At 40.1% G+C, this 22,173-nt stretch overlaps 1 protein-coding gene across 7 annotated transcripts in view; it reads right to left on the bottom strand.

The window, feature by feature from the left end:
* Nucleotides 1–22,173, bottom strand: part of Fhit (fragile histidine triad diadenosine triphosphatase) — a 1,554,732-nt gene that overhangs the window by 410,123 nt on the left and 1,122,436 nt on the right. The gene's annotated exons all lie outside the window — the stretch shown is intronic.

The following is a 22,173-nucleotide window of genomic DNA, read 5'->3' as shown; positions in this document are numbered from 1 at the left end:
TGGACTCAAAGAGACCTCAAAAGTTAATTCTCAGTAAATAAATAAATGAATAAATAAATAAATAAAATAAAAGTAAAAGTATAATTGAAGATCCCCCCTGGATCACTAGCTGGTTTTTCTTTTCTTTTTTTTTTTTTGAGATGGGGTTTCTCTGTATAGCTTTAGAGCCTGTCCTGGAACTCACTCTGTAGCCCAGGCTGGCCTAGAACTCAGAGATCCACCTGCCTCTGCCTCCCAAGTGCTGGGATTAAAGGAGTGTGCCACCACTGCCCAGCTCTGTGTGTTTTTTATTTCCTGCCTATCCAGCACAGAACCTTCTTTCCTATTTTGCCAGAATGCTCAGTGTATGGTTTCATGGTGTTGTGCCCAGATCACGATCCCCAGAAAGACCACCAAAGATGAGCATGCTGGAATGCAAAAGCAAGGTTTAATTTGGAATATCCAAAAGCAATACAAGCCTGGGCAGGGACTTCGTCCAATACATCCAGCACAGTGGAGGCTGGAGGAAGTGTCTGCCTCTCTGCAAGCTCAGTTTTTAAAGGCAAAAACCACAAAGTTACATCATTTAGGTGTGCTAGTACAGGTACAATTCTGGTTGGCTTGCTTCTAGGGACTTTCTAGAAATCATGGCTTAATCTTACTTCTAAGGGGGTGGTTGCCCGCCACCATTTCTAATTGGCTGCCCTCAGGTGGGGACATTTCTGTGGTCAGTTACCCTGGAAACCAGGGTTGGAACACTCTTTGGTTAAACAGTCATCACAGAATGAATACCTTGTGACTCTGTACTTTGCACTTTCTAATTTCTGGAATCTTGGTTGACTGGTTCCAGTAACTCAAATGGAGAAAGCTTAGGCCTTATTTCTAAGGTGGCTCATTTTGGTCTCACAATGGCTGGGCGGGAAGTACCTAGCTCCTATTGTTAGCCACAATCTTCAGTCACTCCTGTGGAGCCTGGGACACAGAGGCTCCTGAATCCAGATGATCTCACTCACATGGGACAGGCAGCTCCACATTTCTTAGTCCTCTCATCTGCCTTATCTATTTCCATTTTCCTATCTTGGTGGTTTTGTTTGTTTTTCTGTCAGTTGTGGGTGGAGTCTTTGATTTCTCGCCATGAACCAGTAATTCTCTGTTTCTCTCAGGGTAACTAGAGTTGGTTTGTACTTTGTGTTTTGAAAGCTACTGACTGGTGTGCCTTACAAACTGCCCACTCCCCCTTTCCAGCTACAAGGAAAATGGGAGAAGGGGAAGAGAGGAAGGTTGAAATGGTACCATGGAAATGCTCTATCAGCCAAAACTGTTTTTCCCTCCCACTTCATAATTTAAATGGGAAGGTTTTCCGAGTTCAGCACAAGAGTCTGGAAAGGAATATTAGTTCTCCAGTTAATGTCATTCACACAAGGAATTTGCCCCCATGTGTGGTGGTATAAATAAAGTTGCCTGGGGTCAGAGCTATTAGAGCCATAACAAGTGCGTGGCAGTGGTGGTGTACGCCTTTAAGGACCTGGAGGGCGGTACATACAGGCAGTGATGAGGCAGTCACATGATTGGGTTTACAACCAATCAGGAGCCAGAACAGAGAGACTTGAGAGACAGACACACAGGAAGGAGGGCTCCTCTTTCAGAGAGCTCTCTGGGCTGAGGAGGATCCCTGAATCAGGAAGGGTGAGGCTCTTGGCTCTGACCTCTTGGCTTTCTTCTCTGAATCGGCTCTGTGTTTCTTGTTTAATAAGACCACTGAATTACATCTATACCCATGATCAGAATTTGCATTTGCTTACTTTCTCATATGTGTTGGGGTATTAGCCTTCACAAAACATGATTCCAAAAGTAAAATATTTTCCCCAATTTGACCCTGTGAGTCTCAGGAAAAGAAAAAAAATTCCATCTCCTGCTTATTCCTAAAGAGAGGATAAATGGATGTGTGGGGCAGTGGAGGGGAGGCAAATAATGGAAAGAATTACAAACCTTATGGGTTACGTTTTCAAGGCTTCAAATCCCAGCAGGCCTGGCAAAGCGGACGTGAGAAAGCCTGAACACATGCTCTAGGAGTCACAGCAGCAAGTGGTTAATGGTTTCCTTAAATGCTGCAAAAAATGGCTTCTGTACATAAGTGTCTCTGGGCTACTGAGGCGTAGTGGGAAGAAAAGGAGAAAATGGAATTCAAGGGCCCAGACGCCCTGTTCTCAGCCTCACCTGCTGATGGCTTTCGCATAAGTCTGACCTTTGTGTGGGTGAAGCACTTCTTCATGAGCTCTGCCTCCTCCTCCCTACCCTCTCAGCCTTCCAGTTGGCTGCCCTTCTGCAACAATTGTCAGAAGCAGCCAGATGATATATTTCCCATACTTCCCTCCATTTTTTTCTGAAATAAAGTAATAATTCTGCAAATTTATATTTTCAGGTTATTGCCTTTGATTGCTGTATATAGCAAAATTACCAAGAATGTGAAACTACTTTATAGACTTTTATTATATCTATTGAATGAGTCATACAATTAAGGCCACAAATGGTCCAATATCCTGGCTGTAGAAAAAACCAGAAAGCCTGTGTCCCAAGGACATGCTGTGAGTGTGTGTGTGTGTGTGTGTGTGTGTGTGTGTGTGTGTGTGTGTGAGAGAGAGAGAGAGAGAGAGAGAGAGAGAGAGACAGAGAGAGAGAGAGACAGAGAGACAGAGAGACAGAGAGATAGACAGAGACAGAGAAAGAGACAGAGACAGAGAGAACCAGGTAATCTAAGGTATCCACCTGGATTTTAGGGACAGGGTCTCTCACTGACCTCCTGGGTTCTGGGGGACGGAATCAGGCACAAGCCTCTGTGGTGAGAGCTTTGCTGACGGAGCCATCTCCCTCAGACACTCAGTGCTTCCTGCCTATCTTATGCTTTCTTACTGGGCGGAAAAGCAACTCTAAACAATGATTACAGGAAGCACGAAAATCTCGGTAAGCAATCCAAAGACCACAGGTAGATGCCATTGCTGTGGCTTAGCGATGTACGGAAGTTGTATTGTTGAGCCAAGGTGACTTGGGTTCAAATGCTTCCTGCCTTTGGCAGCTATGCGGTCTAGATCAAGCTGTTTCACCACTCTGAGACGCCATGTCTTGCTTTGAGAAGCAGAGACAGTAAAACTGCTTCAATGGAGTGTCAGCCTACAAAGAATATCTAAGATGGCAAGTGCTGTCTTTTATATAATTCAATTCATATATTTATGTCAGTTACCATTGAAATTGACACCTGGTCACCTGGGCAAAGAAAAGAGGATGAAATAAAATCTCTTAAAATTTCTTTCCATTTTAGAGCTTTAAGATTGCTTTAAGATTTACTGAATTTTGCAGATTTATTTTTTTATATTTATTTATCCCAAACTTCTGTCTATACATCTCAACCTAACTAACATAACCTACCTGCTCAACAGTGCTTGACTATGCCAACCCCTCATAACAGTCACCAAAGCCCATGAGCTGTCTCCATAATACAAAGCGTGAAACACATGGGTCAGAAGCAACTCACACATCCCAGGATGTCACAGCCATCACAGGGACAGCACACTGCTTAGCAGTCAACAGGCCAACAGTGGAAAGGAAAAGAGCTAGACACTTGCCCCAGCAAAGGGTGCCAGTGCACACTGGTCACCCCAGTCTTTCAAATCAGTCGTGCCAACAATTCAAAGCAGTGTTAGAATAACTGACTTAGCTGGAACCTAGAATAAGTATGAACAGCAACAATAAAGTTTCAAATGGTGTTTGAACAACCTAAGTCTTTACCCAAGAGCAAGGGCAAAGCACAACAACAGGAGCTGGTAGCAGCATCCCTCCAACACTAGAAGCGGATAACCATCTCACTAGCCCCTCAGAAGACAATGCCATCTCCAGCTGGTTCTTTTAGCAATATGTAACTAGTTCTTCTTCCTACTGATGGGTAATTGAAAATGCCTTCATATGTACCATATTTGGTACAAATAAAAGATAGTTTAGGCATTAGAAGTAGCTGTACTTTAAATTTTAGTGTATTTTTGTCTAAAAGGAATAGAATACAATCAAAAAGTTTTTACAGTATGTACTGAAGAAACCTGAACAGGGGGTCCCTAAATTGACAAGCTCATGCCCAACCTCAGCTCCATTCTGCAGCCCAGATCTTCCTGCTTGGCTTAAATTTGACAGACAAGAGTCTCCATCTCACATAAAGGCTATTTTTCAAATTCAACATCAGCCAGTTCTATATCAGAATATCATTCCCTAAGATTATTTGGAAAAGGTCCTATTTTTCCTCTTTCTTAAATCTTTGTGTATCTTAGGGTTTTTAATTGCTATGATAAAACATCATGATCACTAATTGGACTCCCAGAGCTCCACCCGGAGCCTAGCCATGGATCTCTGCATCCAGATCCCTCAGTCGTTGGATGGGGTTTCTAGCACGACAATTAGGGTGTTTGACCATCCTATCACCAGAGTAGATCAGTTCGGGCTGTCTCTCGACCATTGCCAGCAGTCTGTTGTGGGGGTATCTTTGTGGATTTCTGTGGGCCTCTCTAGCATAGCGAAAAAGAGGAGGGTTTATATGAGCGAGAATTGTTGAGACCAAGGTTGGATAAAGCACAGGGACAAATAGCCAACGAATGGAAACACATGAACTATGAACCAATGGCTGAGGGGTCCCCTCTGAATGGGTGAGACAGTTGATTCGCTTGATCTGTTTGGGAGGCATCCAGGCAGTGGGACCAGGTCCTGTGCTCATTGCATGAGTTGGCTGTTTGAAACCTGGGCCTGTGCTTGGCTTGACCTGGGAGGAGGGGACTGGACCTGCCTGGACTGAGTCTACCAGGTTGATCTCAGTCCGCGGGGGAGACTTTGCCCTGGAGGAGGTGGGAATGGGGGATGGGCTGGGGGGAAGGTGAGGGGGACGGGAGCGGGGAGAACAAGGGAATCTGTGGCTGATATGTAGAACTGAATTGTATTGCAAAATAAAAACAACAACAAGAACAAAAAAAAAAAAACATCATGATCAAAATCAACTTGGAAAAAAGGTGTTTATTTCAGCCTACAACTCTCAGGTCACACTCTGTCACTGAGGGAAGTCAGGGAAGGAACTAAAGTCAGGGACCTGGAGGCAGGAACTGAAGCAGAGACCATGGAGGAGTTCTGCTTACTGGCTCACTCTTCATGGTTTGCCAGTCTGCTTTCTTGTACAATTCAGAATCACCTGATGAGGGGTAGGTAGTATATCCCACAATGGGCTGGGCTCTTCTACATCAATCATTAATCAAGAAAATAGCCTCACAGCCTTGTCCACATGCAGTATGGTGAATGTGTTTTCTCAATTGAGATTCCCTCATCCCAAGTTACTCTAGCTTGTGACAAGTAGACATAAATAAATAAAGAATAAAAAAATAAACAAGACACTGTCTGTGTGTCTTCAAATGCTTTTAGTTGCAAGAAATAGAAAATCCTAACTACAATTAGCTTGAACAGTAAGAAAATTATCATTTCGCAGCTTAATGCATTCACTCAAGTGTGGATTTAGTCCCTTACATGCTGTAGAGAAGGTCAGTGTATCAGGAGAGTAAAAATACAATAATCAGAACCCATGCTGAAGATCTTAAGCAGGGGGATTTAATATAAAGGAGATGGTGCTTTCAAAATTACTGGTAAGGACAAGTAAACAGACTTCTGGCCAAGCTTCCAGGCACAACTGATTCTGGACCACTAGAAAGTTATAAGGAGCTATTTGATCCCATCTCCGGGCCATACAAAACAATGAAGAACTTCTCCAAGTGGCTCTCTCCACGTAGTGAACCAAAGTGACTGCAACTGTGGTTTGAGCTCAGGAAGCAAAGCCTGAGGGCTACCACCACTCTCTCTAACACATTTCAGCCAGCCCTTAAAATCCAGGGGAACCAAATTTCCCACACTCTTGCTTGCCAAAAGAAGAGAAAGAGGTGTGAAAGATGCCTCCACCTCCTTCACCTTCTCAGCACTGCACAACCACATCTAATTGGAGACGTTGTTTCTGTCCTCTGTCCTGGCTGAAAGAGAATCTGAGAAAGATTGCTTTTGTTTTCTCAACAAGTCTGACTTGAATGAGGGCAGAATAGCAATTGTGTGAATCCATCTGGAGTATACAAAAATAACGGGCTCTTGGGGTGAGTCCTGACACAGCAGCATGATGACAGCCAGCAGCAATCAAGGCCATTGGAGCCTTTGATAGAGTTTGACAGCAGGGAAAAAAGAGAAGTTTCCCTTGGTGTTGTATACAGAGCCTTCTTTTCATTTTATTGGGCCAGTATAAGCCATTTGTGAACCCATGATCCAAAACCAGTGATGAGGAATACGTAGGCTGATTGGTTAGATGAAATACCAGTAGAAAATCAAACAGAGGGGTCACTGTGTGGCCCCTACCTCCAAATCATCCAGTAATAAGTTAGCCAATCAAAGAGGCCTGCTCTGATGACCCTGTCTCCTTTTGCCCTGGTACGTATGTATCTCACTTCCTGCTGTTATGTCTTGGTGGCACTTACACTCTGAAGTGATCTGGTTTTGATTAATGTTATTTCCTTTCCCTATCAGGGAGTGATCCCAAAGAAGCAAGGAGCCTTGTCTCTTTTTCGTGTCTGCATCCCGTGGAAGGCACTACCAGGCGTTCTATAGAGCCCCAAGGGGCAATGAGTGGGCTGTACTTCGTCCTGTCTCCATGTCACAACTATACTCCTCTGTCTTCAGTCAGGTTGAGCAGTTCAACTAACAGGATGAAAAGTGAGAGCTGGTCAATATGTGTGTGACCACTCAGCTAATTAATTCACATAGTCTTTGGAATTAGGGTTCTGTGATACCACATGTCAGCCACTGTATTCCAGTAGCCATGTGTACATCAGATACCATTGCCCTGCAGAACGCTAATGACACATGAAGATTAAGAATATCTTCCACGAACTACAATGAATGTTTATAGCAACATTTGTCACAAGAACAAAAAGACTGGAGCAATCAAATGACCATCTATGGATGAACGGGAACAGCATAAACATATGATTCAGCCAAAGGACAGACATTTTTACCTGTGCTAAACAGACAATGAAGGTATTATAAGTCAAGTAAGTTACAAAAAGTTACAAAATGCCTTACAATCCCATTTATATGGAGGAGGGGATTGGTCATATAAAAAGACCGGAAGTCGAGCAGGAGCTGTCTGGGGCTGAGGGAGTCAGTTGGTGGATAGCTGTTACTCGGAGTACAGAGTTTTGGTTCTGTGAGATAAGAGGCGTGCTACAAAGTGGTGGAACAACAGTGTAAAGCCACTGCACACTGTAAAATCACAGATGTACAAATGGCTCTTAACCAATTTTGGTATATGCATTTTGTCATTTACAAATAACCACCTCTCCAAGTTGAACATTTATATTATGAACCCAAACCAGCACTTTATATAAATTGCTCATTTAATTTTTGTAATCAAACAAGTTAAACATCATATTTAAAAAATATAATGCATTTTAATTGATAATTTTATATGTGAATACAACGTATTTTTATCATAATTACTCCCACTATCGCCTTTATCTGCCCCCAAATTGACCCCAACTCTCTATTCCCTGTCAATTTCCTGTCATTAAAAAAAATTTCATTTTCTTAATTAAATTATTCTTTAGAAAAAAAATAATAAGCCACTGAGTCCAATTTGCTCTGTCCATAGACTTCTATGTGTAGAGCTGGAGTGTGGTCTACCCATCAGAAGTACACTTTTAAAGAAGACTGACTCTCAAGTGTCTCTATATTTAAAATCCTGGCATAGACATTTGGGGCACAGCTCATTGGTAGAGTATGCATCTGACACATAAAGGACACACATGAGACTGGGCTCCATCCAGCACTGGGAACAAAAAGAAGAAGCAAGGAAAGAAAAAGTAAGAGAGGAGGGGAGGGGAAAGCTGAAGCATAAGAGACAATTAGACTGATGAAGACTGTGTGATTGTTTGGTGGAAAGTCTAGGACCAGAATCTCAATCTAGAAAGACAATGTTGTGAAGTAGCAGTGCAGGGTTGGGGATGCAGCTCTGCAGTGGATGCTTACCTAGTCTAGGGAAGCCCCAGGAGCGGATGTCCCGCACCACAAAACATCACAAGCCAAGAGTATTATCTTCCATACATCATTCGACATTCACAATCACCTGGAATTTTCCTGTTTGAAGATGCTGACCGAGGGCCAGGCACAGCTCATGTAAAGAACACTTGACTATCATGCACAGGGTCCAGATGCACGGGGCCCAGATTCCATCTCCAGAAACTCAAGGACAAAATGAATCAATTCAGTTTAAGGAATATACAGACACAGTAATCCACAACACCTTCTTGCAGAGGGTCTATTATTTCCCTTGAGTCTGTTTAATAAGGTTCCCACTGATTTTTTTTTTGAAATGGTAATGGAAAAAAACAGACTAACTCATGAAGATTTTGCTCTTGAATTAGATTAGGTGAGAACTTACAGAAATCTTACTCTCTTGAATGACACTTGCTTAAAAAGAAAGAAACAAGAATAGCTGGATGATGGTTCATGCCAGGACACTCAGCAGATGGTGAAAGGAACACACAGAGACTGTAGTGTGCTAATGGTCCCCAAATTACAACAGTTTGACTTAAGGTTTTTTAGCTTTACAACAGATAGCAAACCATGGGCATTCAGCAGAGTCTGGATTTTGAATTGTGATATTTTCATGTCTCTATGTAGTACATTCCTCTCTGTTACTATGATGGGCAGAGACAGAGAACTGCTGCTTCTAGGGAGCCAGTCACCAGGGAAACAAGCAGGACTTTCCAGAACACTGTACTGCCAGGCTCTGAAGTTGGGCAGTTTTAAAATATCTTCAGCTTTCAAGGGGATTATCAGGACCTAATACCATCTTTGTTGTTATTGTTGTTGTTGTTTTTGAGACAGGGTTTCTCTGTGTAGCTTTGCGTCTTTCCTGAAACTCACTCTGTAGCCCAGGTTGGCCTCAAACTCACAGAGATCTGCCTGCCTCTGCCTCCCGGGTGCTGTGATTAAAGGCGTGCGCTACCACTGCCCAGCCTCCTAATACCATCTTAAACCATGAACATTTGCTTATAAAAGACACTATCCAACAAAGCCTGATAGGTCAGGTCCTGGAGAAGCAAAGAGACTCTCAAAAAACAATGGCAGAAACATTGGCTACTTATATACATATTTTGGGAAGATATGGTATATTTCTTCCTCATAACAATTATTAAAATGAGAAGAAAATTGAGCTACATTATAATCAAAAGAAAATTTGAGTAACTGGACAAGAACATAGTTTTAAGTTAAAGCCATTAAAACATACATTAAAAGTAAATACTTATATAATGTATAAATAACTATACATGTATAGTTGTATACATGTATCATATATATTACATATATACATATATATATCATGATGACAACTGAAACTAACATCATATTAATAAAAAGTTAAAAAACAATATGTGAAAATTATCTTCTGAAGAGCAATTACTTGGGAAGCTGAGGCAGGAGGCAGGAAGACTGGGGTTTTTAGGCTGGCACACGTTATACAGTAAGCTCAAGGTCACTAGGCCACTTAGAAAGACCCGCTACCAAAATACAATGTAAAAGAGCCACAGGTTACTCAGTAGCACTTCCATAGTATCCATAAGGCCCTGGTTTCAACCCCCAGTACTATCCAAAAGAAAAATTAGTTTTATTACAGGATAAAAGTGAATGTCTTAAAGAACTATAAGGTATTAGAAAGATGTAATTATTCATCAGGAATCTAGGACAATGTCATGAACAGTTCACAGGAAGAGAAATATGAGTGGACAACTGTAATATGAACAGCATCAACTTCACTATATTCAATTATCTATAATTTCAGACAATGAAATGACACTTTTATTAGAAAAGCAGGCAATCATTTTTCAATAAAAGCCAACAGAGGCTATAAGAAAAAGATACACATATATAGCTCCCTCTAGGAATAAATAGACATGCATATCAAAATACTGACTCATAAATGTGTAAGTATTTATGCCAATGTAACTATCAGAGACTTAAAGAAAGACTGTGTGTCACAGTTTGCATCTAACAACTCCTTTAAAAACAAGGAGAAAAAATTCTAATATATACACACTAATACGTGAAAGAGATTAAGATGAGGTTTTCAGTAGTTAAAGCAGAACATAAATACACAAATATATGAAAGAATTTTATGAGCACACAAAAGATTTCCATGTTGGTATATTTACACTCAGAGAAAAGCGATAGAAGGCACTGTAATGCCCATTCCATCTCCTTAGAGTTCTTGCTTCTTTACTGACTATGTGGCTCTCTTCCTTGCAATCTTCTGATGTTACCTGTTACCTAGGAGTAGGGCATTCACTCTTCAGAACCCATCACAGAAGACTCTAGGGACAAGTCTTCACGTTCATTATAACATATTGCAAATTAAATCCAAATATTAGCTGTTGTACATGTCCTGCTGAAGCGAGCCCAATGTTGGCTGTTGTTAGTGTCTACAATTAGATCTGTGCTTTCCAGTACTCTAATGGGGAAATAAAGTGTCCCCAATCTGAGAGCAATTCCACACATGAGGCAAGAAGATGCAGCAGCTTGATCTAGAAGACAGAGCAGAGCAATGAAAATCCCACCATGAAGCAAAGATCATTTTTCTCTCTTAATCCAAAACCTTTCTTATAGCTCATCCTCACATACTAATGATATGCAGAAATTAAAAAATTAAGGGAATTCAATTCAGTTTAATTTTAATTTTTATAGTTATTTAATACTAACAATATGCCTTCTAGGTAACAAAAGAGTTAAAGAAAGTGTTATGAAAATATTGCACAAATGCACTGTGGGTTAAATAATAAATGGAGATCCAAATGTGGGAAATAATCTGTGCTAAGCATGCCTTCTAGGGAGATCCACGACGTCCCAATCCTGAAATGAGAAAGTCAGCAAAAGATGAACTGAATCCCAGATGTTAATTGCACAAGCTTACTGGATTAGAACTAGAGATAATTAATTGCTAAATCTTAATATGCACAGGGCTAAGGGGATAAGATTCCAGTAGTGGGTTTGAGGCCTCGAAGGAAATGATTACTTCTTCACAGAACTAGGAGCCCAGGGGCCAATGACAGCTGCAATATCTGCATCTGGGAGACAGAGTGATAAAGCAAGACAGAAAACAGTGTAGACAGAGGGTGTGGAAGCTTCCACTGTCTTTTTCCATTTGGCAATTGTGTATAGGAATGAAAGTTCTAAAGACTTTGTTGCTGTTTTTCAACTTCAGTGATTAGCATTTCTATCCAATAATGTCAACATTAAATCTAGGCAGACCCAAAGTCCATTACTGCTTATCTGAAAAGAAAAAAAAAAGACACTGTTTATCACCTAGATAATTGTGTTTTTTATGATCATAAAACTTCAAGAGAATACTGTGGTTAATTGGGGAAACTGTGAATTATGGCTACGATGTGCCTATGCCTGTTATTTTTTTTAAAACTGATAACCAAACAAACGTCAAAGAACCAACAATTGCTTTGCTGCATCATTTTGCTGAAGGCTCAGACTAAAATCAAAACAAAACAACAACAACAAAAAGGAAAGAAACAAAAACAAAAATGAAAAATGGTAAGAGAATTCGGATAAGCCAACTACATTCAAAAATTGGCCACAATGGTAGATAATAAAGATTAAGATGCTGGGGGCTTGTGGAGGCTAGAGAAGCTCTTCAAACTGCTCAAAAATCAAGACCACCAAAGCACAGTCACTAGAGAGCAGTAAGTGTAAGAATTGTAAGGCCACTTTAAAATGCCTATGTTTATATTACACTTTAAAACACAATACAGATATATCCTATGATTTATTTATATTCATGGCCCCCTTTAGCTATAGGGAAGATTCCAACACCCTCCAGTGAAATATATATTATATATATATATATATATATATATATATATATATATATATATATATATTCTATACATATATGCCTAAAGTTTAAGTGATAATAGGCATGATAAAAAGACAACAAATTAGAAAATGGGATAATTATAAAACAATTATATGCCATAACAGAAAGAATTTAAAACTTACAAACTGTTCTTTTCTACAACTTTCCATGTCATATTTTCAGACTACAATCAATAGTAGACTATTTAAACTATAAAAGATGAAACCATGGATAAAGGGGCTGATGTGTGGTATGTTTAATATAGTGACATTTAATCTTTTAAAATGAAAAGTTAATGGTGTAGTTATAAACAACAGTATGATGCAATCAAGGAAATGTGGAACTTGTATGTGTGCACATGTGCCTGTGTGTCTTTCAGTTTTTTCAGCAAATAGATTTTCTCTTACTTGGCTTTGTCTCCATATGGTGCACAGCTGATGTCCCAGATATGGAATGCATATCCCTATGGATAAGAAGCCTGGAAGTTGGTATAGGGTGGACACTGGCCTCCTGTCACCAGCATTAACCAAACACTGAGGACTGTCTGTTCCATTTCTTCTTCAGCTTCAACTGTCCCCCTGTATGCAGGACTAACCTAGTGCACAGGGCTGCCACATCTATCTCCATTAAATACCCTTTTGATTTCATCACTTCCTTTCCTAAAACTTCTGCTGGCTCCCCAGTGCTTTCAGAATTGAGTTCAACACACCAAAGTGGCATGCAGGCTCCTCGAAAATCACTGCTGACCCCTCCTTGCCAACCTCACCCTCATCAGCTGCCTCTTCCCTGCTTGGATCAGTTCAATCAGCATTTCACAGGCTCCTAGCCATTTTGGCACTCTGTGATAGTTGAAGCTGCCAAGGTCTAATTCATAGGTCACTTCTTCCATCAAAATGCATTTTTCCTACCCCAGCATGTCCACAGCAGGGGGACAGCCAGCATGGGATACCCCAAATTGCCACCTGGTGTGTGTCTGTTTACTCAGTGAGAGACTGGGCTCCATGATAATACAAACAGGTTCCTGCTCATCCTAGGTCCCCCCAGGAAGCTCAGCATGCTTGTCTGCACATAGATTTTTTCAGTAAGCCCAAAACTCCTTCACAAAGCCTCAACTGACTCAGAAGTGAGGTCTCCACAGGTTAAAGACATAAGAACCGATTTAGTGGGATTAAAATTCTTATTCTTGCAGTGGATACGGTATACTTTATCCCCCATGCATGGCATAATTCTAGATGATATCATGCTGATGGTGTAATATTCTCCTTCTCCATCTTGGCCAAACCCATGAAACAATTTCCTGTTTGACTAAGAATATGGCACTCATGAGGACAGGATTATAAAATTTTACTGTAGGGTTGAGAATCTGAGTCGCATTGTGTCAAGTGAGAAACTCTCTAAATAGCATTTTTTAAATGGAACTATTTGAATAGCCTATTTTGGAATATTTAATACCATCTTCAATATTAAGCCAAGCTTTACTAACTATTCAATTTCCTGACAGATACTCTTCTGTTGGATCAGAAAAAGGTGGCAGGGACCATCAATTTCTTATAGGTCTCAGCCGGTTAATCCTTGCGTTCTTTATATTCCAAGCAGGTGATTTTTGCCTTTCATTTACATAGCAGAGGGGAGCTTCACACTCTGCCAGTTTTCACAGTGTTTCCCCAAATTTGCCTTTAGGTTTACATTGTTAAATGAGTTTCAGAAGCCTTCTCCCACCAAATCCTGGGGGATCCTCCAAGTGTTTCATTCTCTGTCTGACCTCCCAAAACCTTCCAAAAGATAATTATAGAATTATAAACTTGTTCTGTAGATTCATTAAAAAATTAGCATGGATCACATCTTCACTGCACTGAAAAATAAGGAGGGGGTAATTTTAACTACTCCTGTGACTCACTACCAGTCCAATCCAGTTTACAAAACAAAAACAAAAACAAAACAAAACAAAAACACAGGCTTTATGCTCTAAATTACCAGTAGGAATAATTATATGTCATATATTAATCCTTCTAACATATGAATTACACATCATTTCTAATATAAATCCAATAACATATACAACAATACATTCAGAAAAATATTAGAGAAACACTCGCAGCTTAAGCCATTGAAATTAACATAATACTACTCTAAGAATTTACAAGGGTCCTGAAAACTAGCCTGCGCAGTGTTCTGCAATATGAGACCTAGCTAACATGAGGAAGACCATAGGTCATTGAGGACCTAAATCCCCAGCCTGTGTTATGTCTCTCCTGATAGTGGGAATATGAGAGTTCAGTCCATGGCTGCATTTCACTTGATCAAAAAACCTATTATCTTTGCTTCTCACCTCTTATCTAAGCCACAGTGCCATGTCTCAGCCCCCAGCTCTGAAACTATGAGACAAACCTGGTCATCTAACATGTAGGTCAAAGCCTGTGCCCCAGACAGGCTCAGCAGTCCAGCCTCAGTAAGCCAATTCAAAGAGCTGAAAAGGTGCAAAGCAGAACGAGGAGATTATTCAACGTGGCCACATCGGAAGGAAAAAAAGAGAGATCAAGGAAACCCCAAAATCCATCTTTTGAGCCCTAAAGTAGAAATAAAGTTTAAAGAGAGGGCCAAGGATATGCTAGACCTTGGTCAAGGAGTGGCTCTGTCCAATACTGACCCATCACTGTCCAGGCTTCTGTCTTACCCTGTAAGGTAACAAGCTGTTAGAACTGTGTGGACTCTCTTTCTAGAAGACAAGATATCATTCCTGCTCGTGCATTTTCCTTCTCCCAGTCTGGATTCCTGGGGAAACCCTCTTTTCTTGTGTGGGGTCCATTGTTTCAGTAGGCTTGTAGTCAGACTGATAGGCAAAAATGTCTCTTTAGAATATCGTCATTTCTTCACGAGGTCCCTTCTCCAAGCCCTCTTCCTAAAAACCCATAGTTCCAGTTTTATGAGATGTTGCACAAAACATTCTTCCTTTGATATGAACTTCACCCAAGGGCCCCTTTTTCTAATCAGTCTTCACAATAAAAATTGGGTCACATTTGGAATCTACTGTCAACCAATACACAAAAGGATTTCTGAGGTTTTGTTTTATTTCACTTTTTTTTAACTTGTGCCAAGAATCACCCACCATGCCTGCTGTTAGGTGCTTGCTTCTGTTGTGTGAGAACTATAAAACAAAATATTCAAAGAACATTATTTTTGACAAGGGAAACTAAAAAAGTTCATATGATGTTTAAATGACTGGAACTTAAAAATAATTCAGCACTTATGATGAGACATTACCAAAGTGGCACGTGATTGTCAGGTTAGCTGTATTAGGAACATTAGAAAGAAGAATTCACTTTAAGAAAATGCAATCTCTCTCCTCAGCAGTTTAGCACGGGACCTGGAGATTATATGCACAGAATACCCAACACATAGAAGGACCCAGTAAGTGGGTGGTCATTATTATCTCTATCATAATTTTTTCTTTAAAGAATTGTTTGATTATCATTCAAAAATGAGTTTTGTTATAATAACATTCTTTCTATTTTTCTCTTTTTTAAAAACACAGTATTATTGTGTTTCTCAGGCTGTCCTTGAACTCATTCTATAGATCAGAGTCCAGGCACGCTTTGAACTTTTAATCCTTTTACTTGGCTCGCCCAAGCAGCCAAGTGACAGGCCTTCCCCACCAGGCCCACTTCAACATTCCCATACACATAGATCATACTTTGTTCTTATTCAGCTCTCAGTACCTTATCTCATTCTCCTCCCACCTCTTATTGGTCCCTTTTGCCCCAGCAAATGTTTGCTCTGCCTCAACTATTCCAGTAGTAACAGTAGTAACTATTGTACTGTAATACATGTGCTCTTCACAGAGAACATTGTCTATGGTTGCCCCATTTGCTATATGCTGTCTGATGCAAAGCCTTAACTATGGGACAGTAGGAGCAGTTTGTTCTGAGCCCTTGCCCAACAGGAATGTCTGGTTTTTGTGGTCAGCCTAGGCCTCAAGAAGGAAGAAGAGCTGTTTTGCCAGGAGTATGGGAATGCAGCACAGGTCCAGGATGAAAGCACTCTTCTGGGCACATGAGGTAGGGTGGTAATCCAAGACTTAGGTAAAGACTTTCCCAACAGGAGTCTGTTTAGATTTAAAAACCCAAGGGACTCTTTTACAGAAATCACTCCCATGCCTAGGAGCATTCAGTGCAGAACCGAGAGGAAAGAAAGCAGCCATGAGTCACAGAAGCAAAGAAGAGGCAATATGGGAGATACTACAGACCCGGACATAGGAGAACCCATTGGCTTAGAAATGGTAGTTATAGACCACAGTGAAGTCTAGAAAACTAGGCAGCTTCTTCCAATCTCCAGAAACAGGAAGCACTTAGGAAGGAAGAATAAATGTTAGTTAAACTTAAGGATTAAATTACAAATTTACTCAAGTGATTTAAACTTTTACTGCACGAGTAGCAATTTTAAGTTATAAGGGATCTGAAACGTTCCAGAGTTTTAAAGTCGACCATTTTACTCTAGTTTAAAAAAGAAAAAGAGGTAAAAGAACAGGAAGAAGATTTTTACTGGCAATCTTGGAGTGCATAGCAAATCCTATGATTTATAATGGGCTGGTATAATTGCACAATTTGATTAAAATAATTTTACTGCTCACTTCCTAGTATTCTGTTAATTATCATTTCAGAATGAGAAAACCATCACTTTTAAAGGCTACAGGAAAGTGGTATTCAGCAAGCATGGAAAAGGAAGCAGGTAAGAGAAAATAGAAAAAGAAGCTATTAATATTAGCAGTTACAGTTGGGCACTTGTTCATTTAATAAATCTTTGGCAATATTAGCAAGATTGATGAGAAGCAGTACAAATGAGAAGAACATGAGATAAGTGATCATTTGTTATCATTACTGAGATATAAAGTATGATTCAGTGTTTCATAATGGATGTTAAATTTGATTTAACATATGGTCGGCTCATTTGCTGAAAACTACCCTTAAAGACATAAACCCATCCTAAAGTCAAAGCTATTGTCTTAATAACCATTTGGAATTATCTTTCTCTAAGAGACTGAATAAACTTTGCAAGCTCGAGCTTGAGGAAAGGATGTGGAAAGGCTTTTCCTTAATAAACAGAAGTGCCAATGGCCTTAGTTCTTTAGGTACAGCACAGGGAACACAGTTACCTAGGTTGGAAGGGTTAAGAATGAATGCATTAACATCAGCACAGACATTCTTGTGAGACAGGGTCTCCACCATCACTTGGGAAGCTCTCATGGCTGTAACTGCTCCACCTGAGAAACCTTCATCTTTATCATCACAGAAGAGTGCCAGTGCCCTCTTGAATTTAGTGGATAAAGTAGATTAAGAGCTATTAAAATAGTTTATAATTGCAGCATTTCGAGGGTTATCTATAGGAAATGAGAGATACTGAGAGGTACTTGGTACATGCATCTACTAACAGTCACTCAATTTGTCTGAGATCTCAGTTTTATCAAGAGAAATGCATTAAGATTAAGAAAAAGCAATCGATGTATACCCCTAGAGAAACTAGACAAGTTTGAATGAGCTGTCATTTGCCTCCTCGTGAAGGCTGACTTCTTGAGCTCCTAGGTATCAGTTCTAAAATCAGGTTCATTAATAAAATGCATATTTTTTTAAAAAACAAAACAAAATCTGGATCCTCTTCTACTGTTGATGCCTGTGCCTCTTCTCATCCTTGGGTTCCCATTGCCATGCTTAGTCTACACTCAGGTGAAATAGAGACTGCCAGGGGGATCTACCCCTTTAGAAATGATCTGGACATGGAGAGGATGGTTTTGTTTTGTTTTGTTTTGTTTTGTTTTGTTTTTTGTTGTTGTTGTTGTTGTTTTTTTACCTTGCTGTGTTCTTAATATGCATCTTTGTGGCTCAAAGTTGTCATCCCATTCCAGAAGCACCAGGAGCACATCTATAAAATGCTCTTTAGCCAAATAAGCTTTATTTGTCCATTCTCAGGCTTGACTCTTTAGCGAATGTTACTCCTATATGACACTGATTGACAACGTAAGTGTGCATATTCATTTGTTAAATGAAGAGTGTGAGTGTTCATACATAGGTAAAGCAGAATTCATTGCCAGGTTGGCTATACAACTGGCCCCTAATACCTTACTACAGTGCCTTAGCTGAGAAATTAAATTTGTGAGGGTCCCTACAATTTGGGATGTTCCTGGATTCCTAGAAGAGTCTTGAGATTCATTGGAAAAACAGCATTGCAGCACCCTACACAATTGCGTACTGAGCTAACCACTAGCTGAGAGAAAACAAAGCTCACTAAATCAACTCAATAGCGTACCCTGTGGGGATACAAACCCTTCCTCCAAGAAGCTATCCTGGAAAAGTCATAGAACTAAGAACGAGATGAAGATCTGGTAGCTAGGATGTACAGGTTCCTCTCTAAGATCCAGAAAGATCGTTTGAAACAACACATGCAACTTTCTTTAAAAACAGAAGCACTGTAGACCCCAGCAAAGACTGAGGTTCTGCCCCATTAATGACTCCACCTTTTCCAGCACTTAGCACAGAGCAAGTACTAAGAAAACAGTATCTTCAAGTCACCAAATTGAATCTAACTACCAATGGCATATGTCATTCATTCAGAACATAACTGTGATGAGTCTACTATTCATAAAACACTCTGGTGGCCTCTCACCCTTCCCCATGCATCTCCCCTCTCTTGCCCACTCCCTGCATAGATTACTTGATGAGTCACTTGGCCTTCTAGCTTCTCATGCAAGTTGACTAGTGAAGAGTCTAACGGGACTTAGCCTCTGGGGCTTTGTAGCCCTATAGAGTTGGCTATGGCATAAGTGTTCAATGAGCATGCATGAAAAAGGACAAGCCACCCTTCCCAGATTTCTATGTGGCCATGGTATCTGCCTCAGAGGGCAGAGAGCGCAACCCATTCAATATTTTTAAAATATACACCCCAACGCAGACTGGGCTGACAGACACACAGCTGCTCCAACTTTATTAATTAGTACCCAGACCCTCTGAGAATTGATTTCTCCTTTGATCTCAGCCCGCACATTTATGTTTCTGATATCTAAACAGCAAATCATGTTATCTTATAATTAAGTGATAATCTTCATGACAGAAAAGATGACAGGACTATAAATGGCTTCTGCAAATGACAAAAATAACTTCCTCCCCCTTCCTGCCCTGCTTGGAAACTTCCCCCAACTTCATAAATCTATTAGTTTTTAATACACTCTTGGTGACACAAGCCTTGTTCTGATTCAACAAGATCATATACCACTAACACACTCCCCAGAAACTATATGCATCTGATTTTCATGTTTACATAGGCACATCTTATTATTTGTATTAGGAAGTGCAACAAACTCAGCTAAACATTTGACTTCAATGTTCATATTGTTAAATTCAGAGTAAAGAAAAGTTCAAACTAACTGAAGAATTACTATTGACACAAAACTTAGTGTTTAAGGTGGAATATGAATACAAAGCTGGCCCAAGAGATGGCTCTGAGAGTAGGGAACCTTACTGTGCAAGCATGACAGAAAACCTGAGTTTAAATCCCCAGTACCTATGTAAAAGGTGTGTATACCTATAACCCCAGTGTTGGGACAGGGAGGAAACAGGTAGATGCTAGAAGCTTCAATGCCAGCCCACCTTACCAAAACAGTGACTTTCAGTTTTGTGAGAGACCCTGCCTCAAGGGAATACATTGGAGAGTTATAGAGGACATTTACTACCATCTACTGGCCTCTCCGTGCTTGTGTATAGGTTTACAAACCAGCATGCTCGCATACATAGAGCATACACATACACACAATTTCCATCAATCTAGCACTAAAGATAATAAATAGATATTAGAAGGTAAGGCTGTACTTCGATAAATGAAGTAGATATTGAGTGATCACTATGGACTAGATATTGGAACAGGTGCTCAAGAAACTACAGCAAACAGGACACAATTTTTACTTTTAAAATAGAGTAGGGGCAAGTATTAGGAAGGTCAAAAAAAAAAGGGGAGGGGAGTTATTCTGGAGCTAACTGGCTACTGGAGGAATTATTAGATGACCAAGTGGGAAAGGTGCTAGGCTGATGAGCAATGGCCATGACCAAGGCTGGAAATGGAGTAATCACACTCCATTCCATGTACACTCCATGAACACCACACAAAAGAATGTGTATATACATCAAAGCCATCTTTCTGCCCAGACAGTGAGCTTCTTTGGAGCAAGCTCCATGGTTATCCAAACTTTGTGTCTTCCAAGCTCTCAACAGTTCTTTATGTACTATAGACATTCACTGTACTGAACAGGCACTCAGGTGGAGCCCTTCTCAAAACATAGTTCTGTTATCTGGGACCTTTAATTGATCTGAAACACTCCCTTGTTAGCTACTTCATCCTTTCTCTCACACTTCTATTTCTTTCTCCATATATGGCTCTGTTTCTCGATAAACTTCCTACATTAGAGCTTCCTTCGAATAAATTCAACAATTGCAATCTTCAAAAATTTATATCATGAACCTTTGGTTCCTATACATCTCAAAGGCTTTTTGAAACCAAATTGAAGATGTCTCAAACTACATGCTGTCTTAAATCCACACTCTCTGGCTCTCAGAGAGCCTGAACACATTTTTTATGAGTAATACACTGTCCCCAAAAATGCCATAAGCTATTGTAAGTAAACACTTTTCAGTTGTTTAGTTATACCTTGTTCCTCCTTTTCAACTTTTTTTTTTTTTACAACTCCAATTTCTCAGTTTTCTTTTGTTATCAAATTAAAGTCAAGGGAACATAAGACCCTCACAAACTAAAATCTAGCTCATTCTTGGATTCTTAGGAATTTATAATTTGCTATGTCTTTTGCAGAATGTATTGGACTTTTAATTCTTTTATAGTTCATCTCCCCAATGATGCTTAGTTTTTAGTCCAAAGGTAGACCTTTCCTCCCCTATTCACAATTTCCATGTTTATTTTTAAATTTTTTAGTCTCATGCTGTTCTGTATCTCTCTCTCTCCAAATTGTTTCACCTAAAGTAAAGATTCACATGCTGTAAGTTTGATCCCTGAGGTAATTGTACTGAAAGGTAGTGGCACATTTAAGAAGTGGGACTTGACTGTAGATGAGTTTGCTCCGAAGAGCAGGGTCTTTATGAGTGGATTCACAGTTTGTTTTTCAAGAGACTAGCTCGGTTCCCCAGAGACTGGATTAGACCTGTTAGTAGTGACTTAGGTCTCATCAACTGGATCAGTTCTTGAGAGAAAAACCTTACACATCTGTCCCCCTGACGATTTCCTTCCAGATGTGCTTACTTCTTCTCTCCAGGTCTCTTCTGTAATGACAGACACAGGCCCTCAGTAGAACCTGAGCAGATGCTCTATGATTTCTTGAAATTCTAGAACTGTGAGACAAAATACCAACCTCAGGTATCTTGATATAGCAATAGAAAGATGGACTGAGACACACTGTTGAAAAATAATTTCCTCTCCAAATAACTTGAAAGGGAACCATTAAGATCTAGCATGTTTAGCCAGGCAGTAGAGGCACACACCTTTAACCTCAGCAATCAGGAGGCAGAGGCAAGTGAATCTCTGTGAGTTCAAGGCCAGCCTGGTCTACAGAGCTTGTTCCAGGACAATCAAGGCTACACAAAGAAACCCTGTCTTGAAAAAAACAAGAAAAAAAATCCATCATTTGATCAAAATACATTTGTACAGCCTGTTTGTATATTTCTTATACATACAAAATATACATATTTACAAAACCATAATCTCACATTTATGTGACAAAATCATTACATTGACATGTTATGTTACCAACTTGTTAAGAAAGTTGTCATGCTTTGTGTCTTTTGCAAAATAAGATTCTATTCCAGTGAAGACAGCTTTATCTTCTCTCTGCCACATTCATACCAGGGGATCCTACATTTATCCCTTCTTCTCTGTCATCTACAAAAACCCTTTCTTCATTCCTTCTTGTTCTAGGTATAGTCCTTTCAGCACCCCTACCACCTCCACCTCCATCTGGGATGAAACTATCTTCACTTCTCTCTAGCACTGATAGTTCTACCTAGGGGAACTCCTTTACTCATCCTGCCAGCATTCTCCCAGGGTCTACTTGGTCCTCCCAAAGCCTGTACCATAGCCTCCCCCACACACATACAACTTATACCCATAAATGGCTCTGCTTGAATTATAAAGTCCATTTATTTATATTTATGTACCTTTGCAGTGCCAACAGA

Source organism: Peromyscus californicus, unplaced genomic scaffold (assembly GCF_007827085.1).
Source record: "Peromyscus californicus insignis strain IS unplaced genomic scaffold, ASM782708v3 Scaffold_12__1_contigs__length_115047231, whole genome shotgun sequence".
Classification (NCBI taxonomy): domain Eukaryota; kingdom Metazoa; phylum Chordata; class Mammalia; order Rodentia; family Cricetidae; genus Peromyscus; species Peromyscus californicus.
The sequence above is the reverse complement of the archived record's forward strand: the minus strand, read 5'-3'. Positions and strand labels throughout refer to the sequence as shown.